This window comes from Buteo buteo, chromosome 9, assembly GCF_964188355.1.
Source record: "Buteo buteo chromosome 9, bButBut1.hap1.1, whole genome shotgun sequence".
In the NCBI taxonomy this organism is placed as follows: Eukaryota; Metazoa; Chordata; class Aves; order Accipitriformes; family Accipitridae; genus Buteo; species Buteo buteo.
The window spans coordinates 45,916,076-45,923,517 of NC_134179.1; the positions used below are offsets into that span (position 1 = coordinate 45,916,076).

Below are 7,442 nucleotides of genomic sequence, written 5' to 3' on the forward strand. Positions count from 1 at the left end.
GCTACAGGCAGCCGTTCTGCAGTAACTTCAGAAGCAATCTAGAACTTCCATTGCATGCTCCTAATTACGAAAGACAGAGTGACACTGAGACAATGTAGTTATCTCAAGGCAAGGATCTATACACAGCTATCGGGGAACAAATAACAGCAGCATGTACTAGAAGTAGAATAGTCTGGAAGAGTACTGGAAGAGAGAGAAGGGGAAATGCTGGGGTTAACCTCAAACATTTTAGGAGTTGGAAGGCTTACTGCACAACCTTCCTAGGTAGGATGCAACTGTGGCTGTAAGCTAAGCATGAACACTGAAGTTGGAGAAATGTTCATCTCTTCGTGGTGTTAAACCACCACAGCTTTCTAGAAGGATAGGAATTTTGATTGGAAAGAGAGGTGAAGAGGGCAAAGTATGCAACAGTCTCAGGGGGAAGCAATCTGCAACAGGTAAGCAACAGTGGTCAGACACATTGTAAGGGAGCTAGCTGGCAGATGACCCACATGTTGAATGGGTTGCAGACATGACTTCTTGTGCTTATATGGAGCAACTGGGTATTTGCTGTACAAAATTCTATTGCAATTCTCTCCCCATCTTTGCCCTGCAAATGCCACAAAACTGTAGGAGTGTAAGCTGTGTTGTAATCTGCATTAAAAAGCCAAATATTAGCAGAGTTGCTTTGACTGCTTAACCTTTATTAGCAAGGAAGTTGCAAGAGACAGAATGGTTTAACTACGAGACACCAACTAGAGTTTACTGGATCAGACTAAGAATCTCAAGTGGGTTTGCAGAACTGGTCTGTATCTATCCTCTGTTAATTGTGGATCAGTTTCATGGTATCATTCTGAGACAGCTTTTTTCTTAATTATGAGGCACTGTCTGTGCATCAGATATTCTTTTTGACAATGCTTATGCCAGCTTCTCTGTCCAAAAGCTTACAGCTTTATTATATAGTCAGCCACAGGCTAGCTACAGAGGAAGACTTTCCAAAACTACAGATGTGGCTGTATGTTGGGCTAGTTGGCAGAGCTGCAAGAAGAAAACAAACAAACAAAACCCCACCCACCAAAAAACCCACCCAGCCTTATTCTGCAAGCATACACAGACATATTCAATTCCCACAAACACCACTCTGCTACCTTGTCTTCACAGCTGCGTACACACATGCTACAGTAAGTCATCTGTACTGTAGTGCTGAAACTTGCCATTAAGATTTTTGCTTTAAACCAGTGCTATTTCTGAGAGCAAATCCTGCTCCCAAGTTATCTGCAGCTATTTATTTTGCCTGGTAGCAAGCTGGAATACCCTTGCTTCAAAGCCCTTAAAAATCCATCAGCTGCCTACTCTACAATATGCTGAAGGCCAGTCCCAGAGAAAAAGTGTCACATTTCACTGCAGTAGAAGCAGATGATTCAAAGAAAGTGGCAAACCTATTTCTTAACCTAAAGAAAAACTAAGTACTTTTCATTTCTTCAGGGTGACACAGAGCCCCTGAACAATATTGCAGATCTTCAGTCCACATTTACAAATTAAAACAATGAAGCTGATGCTAGTTATGCCAATGACCAAGATGTAATTGTCTGCAGTTCCAGGAAACTGGACCCAGGACATCCCTCAGGTCTTATTAAAAACAGCCCTGTAAAAAAAAAAAGTCAGTGGGAACAACAGTGACACACATGTGATTGCTTAAACCTGAGGGCCACCTGAGGGGCATTCCCACAAAGCAGGGCACTGTGAGGTTGCTCATCTCTCAAAAACTTGACCAGCCTCCTTTATGCCATTACATTCTGCTGCTCCTCTAGTTTCTCTCCCAGTTTCATCACCTCATTTTTGCAGTAACACTACTGGGGTGAAGAGAGAAAGCCTAGACAATTATTACAATAGCAGTAGATGAAAAATGACAAAATCCCTGCGTCATGGCAACAGAACAGCAGGAATGAGGCTGTTCTGCCCTTATCTGCCCATGGTTCACAGAGACATTTCCTAATCATTAGCAAGTCTTTAATCACACCCCTCACTCGGTTTTTCCACTGCTCCAACCCTGCCTTTCTCATGGGATAGACAGCACAAACAATTGCTTCGGTCTGCTGAATTGTTAAGCTAAAAGATCAGCAGGAAAAAAAACCCATCCATAGGGCATCAGCAATTTCTAGCTGTAGTGCTCATGCAGGTCCCTCATCAACCAGAGAGACAATCAGAGCAGACTCCATTAACTGGTTGTTTCTGTTCTGCAAACTGAGCAGGAGCATGGACTGCAGGTCACCACAGAAGTAGAGGAGCAGAATCGTTGCAGTTTCCCAAGAATGAGGCAGGTTAGGACTCCCACCTGTCATGGATAATCTCATTTTCAGGCATGCTTAGCACCTGCAGTACCAACCAATACTGATGAGAGTAACAGATGCACCTCTGAAGAACAACAGAGGAGGTGCAAAGAAAAAAAAAGTCATCCCTTTCTCTGTACCAAATACAAGCTATAGGATAATGTTCTCTTCTACCGATTCACTCCCAGACACTGCTCCATTCATGATTCATAGGTAAGACTGAACAGCAATTTTCTTATCACTTTAGGCCCCAGATCTTGCAGCCACCACACACAATGGTAGATTCACATCAGCAGCACAAAATGCCTTCTCAAGTCCACTCTTAATGTGCATCCTCTACTGCACAATTTAGGATAGGGGCAGATAGAATTAACAGTTTCTAACCTATAATGCCTCTCTGGCTGCCTGCAATGATTTGCTGGTCATTCCAAGTTCCATTCTGTACCCGCATTATCAGAACCCTTCCGATGCAGTTGTTACAAGCTGCCTTGCCTTTTCCTTTGAAGGGTGTACAATGGAAACACAGTTGGTTCCTGGCCAAACTTGCCAAGTGAAGGACAACCTACTGCCTCTTTAAAATGTCTTCCACAGTATGCATCACAAACTTTCCAGTTAAAATGCAACAGATCATAGGATCACAGAATAGTTCAGGTTAGAAGGGGCCTCAGGAGATCACCTAGTCCAACCTCAAGCTCAAAGCAGGGTCAGCTCTGGAGTCAGCCCAGGTTACAAGAACCATTCTTGCATTTGAAGCATGCTGTCCTTTACTTCTTAAGCAGAGGCAAAGAGCTCTGTTGAACAGATGTCACACACCTAGTTTTGCTTTGACAAGTGGGTTACTGATGTAAGAATAAGTTATTTCTTGAAGTGTCACTGATTGCCATGAATGATTTGTGTTCATTTACTGTGGCTCTAAAACAAACCACTTCCCTGCAACACATCAGAGACCTCATCATCCACACCCACTCATTTTTAAAAGTGCTGGTTTTTGGTCTTTACTAGCAAGTCCAGAGCAAGTAAGAGAAATGGATTACATCACTTTTTCAAGGGCTCAGAAGCACTTATTCCCTCAAAACATCACCTGTTAAATATTGAAAAAAAAAAAAAGATGCTTGGGGAAAGTTTCTTGAGTGTATTGACAAGAGAAAAACAGCATGATGGTGGCAAGCTGGACAAGGATCGAAGAGCTGGATGTTGCATTTGTTGTGACACAACTGATATGTCTGCCCCAATACACTAGCAACCAGCTGAAGGGAAAACACAATACAGCCCAAAGGAAAAAAAGATGGAGAAACAAGAAGAGGCATTCTTGACAATAGAACCTGGGTAAAGTCTCCTTGACTCCCAAAGAGATCGGATGGTGTGGCACTACTCAGTGCAAAACAGTCTACTCTGCAAGGGCAGAAAAAAAAATACATTGATTTAATTTATTTTTCTTTAAACCCTTTCTGGTCTCAGAGGTATAGCTCTGTGAGCTTCACCAGTTTGTGTTCATACAGAACATGGCACTCATGCATGGAATTTTCTTAGATCTAGATCAGTACCATACTCCAGTCATACCCGAGTGATGCTTTCGTTAGGAGAAAAAGACTCCCTCTCCAGTAAAGATTTCATGCCCTCTCTCCCAGGAATTATGTCAACAAAACCACACTGTAAAGCAACCTTCTCCCTCCATCCCCGGTCATTTATTAACACAGTTCAAGATCAGCCAGTATTTTCAGCCCACAGCAGCATGAAAAGTTACGTCAGCTTCCACCTGGCAAACACGCGTACTTTCATCAGAGGACAGAGAGGGCTCGAGAGAAGTGGCCCCACAGCAGTCGGCCAACTTCACGGGTCACGATACCTCAATGCTCTGCATTATGAAATGCCTGGCACCGTTCTGGTGTGATGCAAGCAGGCGCACTCACTAAAGTGGTGAGTGTGTTGAATGCGTGGCTCTGGAGGAGGTTCCCAGCAGACAAAACAGCGGCCAGGGAGGGGAACAGACTGCAAACTGAGTTAGGTCCGGCTAACAGAGAGCAGCAGACAGGCTCCAAACACCGTGGTAAGCATCTAGTGCCAGAAGTGGGGTATTTGGAATCCTGTCCTTAAAGGCTGTCTTATTCTGCAGCCTTGGGGAAGATCCTTAACAAGTTTATTCCTTAAATCCTTCCCAACATCACACACAAAGTGGACAGTAGCAGTGTGTACTCTGGCCTGCGTGGCTGAGCGGCATTCCTGACTGGGGCTGTCCTTTGTATCGGGTCCCGCTTCAAGCGGAGCTGATAATGGTAAGAAGAATACTGCTAGCTGGAGGATGGAGAGCACACTTTCTGCGTGTTCATACAGAAGTCTTGTATGCAGAAAACTCTACAGAGTTTTAATAACAGCGTTAGACAGTAGAGCTGATATTCTGAGCTCCAAGCCCAATTAAGGAAACGAAACAAATACAGATGTCTACAGACAATATATTCAGGATGCACGTAAGTCTTCAGTCTTTAGACACTATTGTAGACAACAAATGTGGTTTAACAGAGAGAAAAGAGAAGTCTGTACAAAAGGAAGAGAATTCCCAAACCAGCAAGATAAGCAGCAGGTGTTTGCAGGTAGCGAACAAAGGACCTGGAAAACAGCCATTTCGCAGCTCCTGGAACTGTCAGATCCATTCACAGGAAGCAAAAGAGAGAGAGACAGGCTGTTCACCCTCCTGCTAGTACGAGAGCAAGGACGGAAGGAGACCCCAACACGGGGGCTGCTGCCTCCGCAACCCCCACAAAGGGATTTTCGTGCTGGAAAAGGGGCACACGCACCGTTGGCAAAGGGCTTCTGGATGAGGGAGGAAGGGACCGAACGTGCAGAGAGGAAGCCTGGGTCTGCTGCTGGCGCGGATAAGAGCCCTTTCTCCCAGCCCCTCGTCAGACGTTTGCGCCGTGCCCATCGCAAGCGGCCCATGACTCAGAAACCTCCCGGTCAGCCGGGACCTCACCGGACACCGACATCTTTTATCCTTCAGCTGAAGAGCGGCGTGCCTCCCTCAAGGTCAGGGCGGCGGTGGGAGGAGGGGGCTCTCTCCTCCGCTCCCGGCTGCAAACCCGCTACTTGAGTACGACCACGACGCTTCCCGCAGGCTGCGGCCCGGCTCCCGGGGCCCGCCCGCCATACAGCGGGCCAGCGGCTACCGGGGCCGCCAAGCAACGCTACCGGCCCCTGCTCCCCCGCCCCGCCCCGCTCACCGGCGCGCAGACACCTCCCAGCCGGGACGGGAGAGGGGCTGCCCGCCCCGGTCCCACCGCAAGCGCCTAATCGCCGGGGCCCACGGCAGGAGCCGCGGTCGCTCTCCCGGGACGGGCTCCCGCCCACCGACACTCACCTGAGCGCCCGCCCGACCGCGCCGCCCCGCACCCTGCCCCACGACGCCGCCGCCGCCGCCTTTTGTTCGCTGCGGCGCGGCGCGGCCTCCCCGGCCCATCGGGCTACGGGCGCCGCCGCCGCCCATTGGCTGCCGACGCCGCCACGTGTGCCTTGCCTGAGCGGCGGCCGCCCTCCCATTGGCCGCCGCCCCGGTGGGGCGCGGCCGCGAGGCCTTGTGGGAGTCGTAGTTCCGCCCCTCGCTCCCGTCCCGTCCCGTCGCCCCCCCGTCGTCCCCCCTCCCCCGGCAGCGCCCGCGGCCGTGAACCCCCGGGGGCCAACGCCGCTGACGTCAGGCCGGAGCAAAGGACCGCGGCCACGCCACCGTCACGCTTGCGTCGTCCCGGGCAGCGCGCCCCAACGGCGGCGACGGGAGAGGCCTCCCCGCCGGCCACCCGCCCCGCCCCGGGCTCCGTTGGGGCGCCTAACACCGGAGCGTCCCCGCCGGTTCCCGCTCTTGCCGCCGCCGCCCGGTCCCGGGGCTGCCCGCTCACCCTCCCCATCGCACGGCCCCGCCTAACGCTCCCGCGACGGGCCCCGGCAGCGGGGGCAGACCCGGGCTGCGACACCTCCCGCGGCGGGGGGGGGTCGGGGTCGTAGCTGCAGGGGCAGGAGATGCCCGGCGGTGCCCCCGGTGGGGAGCCTGTGCGGTTCACCGGCAGACAGCAGCCCTGCGCGGGAAGGGAGCATTGCCCGTGTACCTCACCACGGGCTTTCGACCCCCGGGGGTACGGCCAACGGGCGCTTCTTGCTGGCACAGAACATGTACAGGCCGGAGACACGACAGATGGGAGTGGGAGAGGTTTTGGAGACACGACAGACGGGAGCAGGAGAAGTTTCAGAGGTGTTGGGAGGCCTCAGGCTGGACGCAGTCATTCCGCCACCCTGTTCCCGGGTGCCCCGTTTTCTAACGAGCCTCTAACGGCAGACAGCGCATCTCTTCCGTTTGCCAGAAATAATCATCGCACGTTCTTTTTTTTCCCCCCTGGTATTTCCAACCTGTGACCAAAGCACGCATCAGCACCGCCGAAGGGAAGCAGCCTGGGATGGTCTCTCTGACAGCAGCGGACGGCCTCGCTCCAGAGGCAAGGTCTGCTGTGGCCCGTCTGATGGTGTCACTGGGCTGGAGCACAGCCCTGCAACGGCCACCACGCAGAGGGGGACCAGAGGACACGGACATGATTCTCCTGCCCATCTGGTTAGGGAGAGTGTGTCACAGCCGGCTGTGCCCCTGGGAAAAGTCTCCATGGAAAACCGTTACCAAAAGCTTAAACCAAAATTCTCTGCCTGACTCCCTGGGGACAGGGGTGTGTCAGGCTGGCCTCCCACTCCAGGGCTCCACTGCTGTTTGTCTCGACACCCGTGTGTGAGACACCCTGCCTCCCTCCCACGCTGTGGTGCTGTGCAGGCGCTCCAGCCCCGTCCCAGGAGTGAGGACGGGCCATGTCATTCCTGAGCTGCATCCAGAATCCAGCAGCAGTGCTGATTTTCCCCTGTGGTGAAGTTAAATCTCACAGGCTGTGAGCAGGAGACCTGAGCAGCACAGACACACCACACCCACTCTGAGTCACTTGGCAGGAACAAACTGCTTCAAACATTAATCTTGGCAGGGTCTTACCCAAGGCCAAAATAAAGTCAAGACTGGAGTTCCTGATAGGAGGAGAGAACCAGCAGCATCTCTCATTCATCATCTGTTTGTCCAGGACTGGACACTGCAGTGATGAAACCAGTACCATGGGCTAC

General features: G+C 51.5%; 1 protein-coding gene across 3 annotated transcripts in view; it reads right to left on the reverse strand.

The window, feature by feature from the left end:
• Window positions 1-5,776, reverse strand: part of ACLY (ATP citrate lyase) — a 30,902-nt gene extending 25,126 nt beyond the window's left edge. For all 3 annotated transcript variants that reach the window (XM_075036556.1, XM_075036554.1, XM_075036555.1), the window contains exon 1: window positions 5,662-5,776. The gene's annotated coding sequence lies outside the window, so the exon portion shown is untranslated. The remainder of the gene's footprint in view (window positions 1-5,661) is intronic.
• Window positions 5,777-7,442: the final 1,666 nt, after the last annotated feature.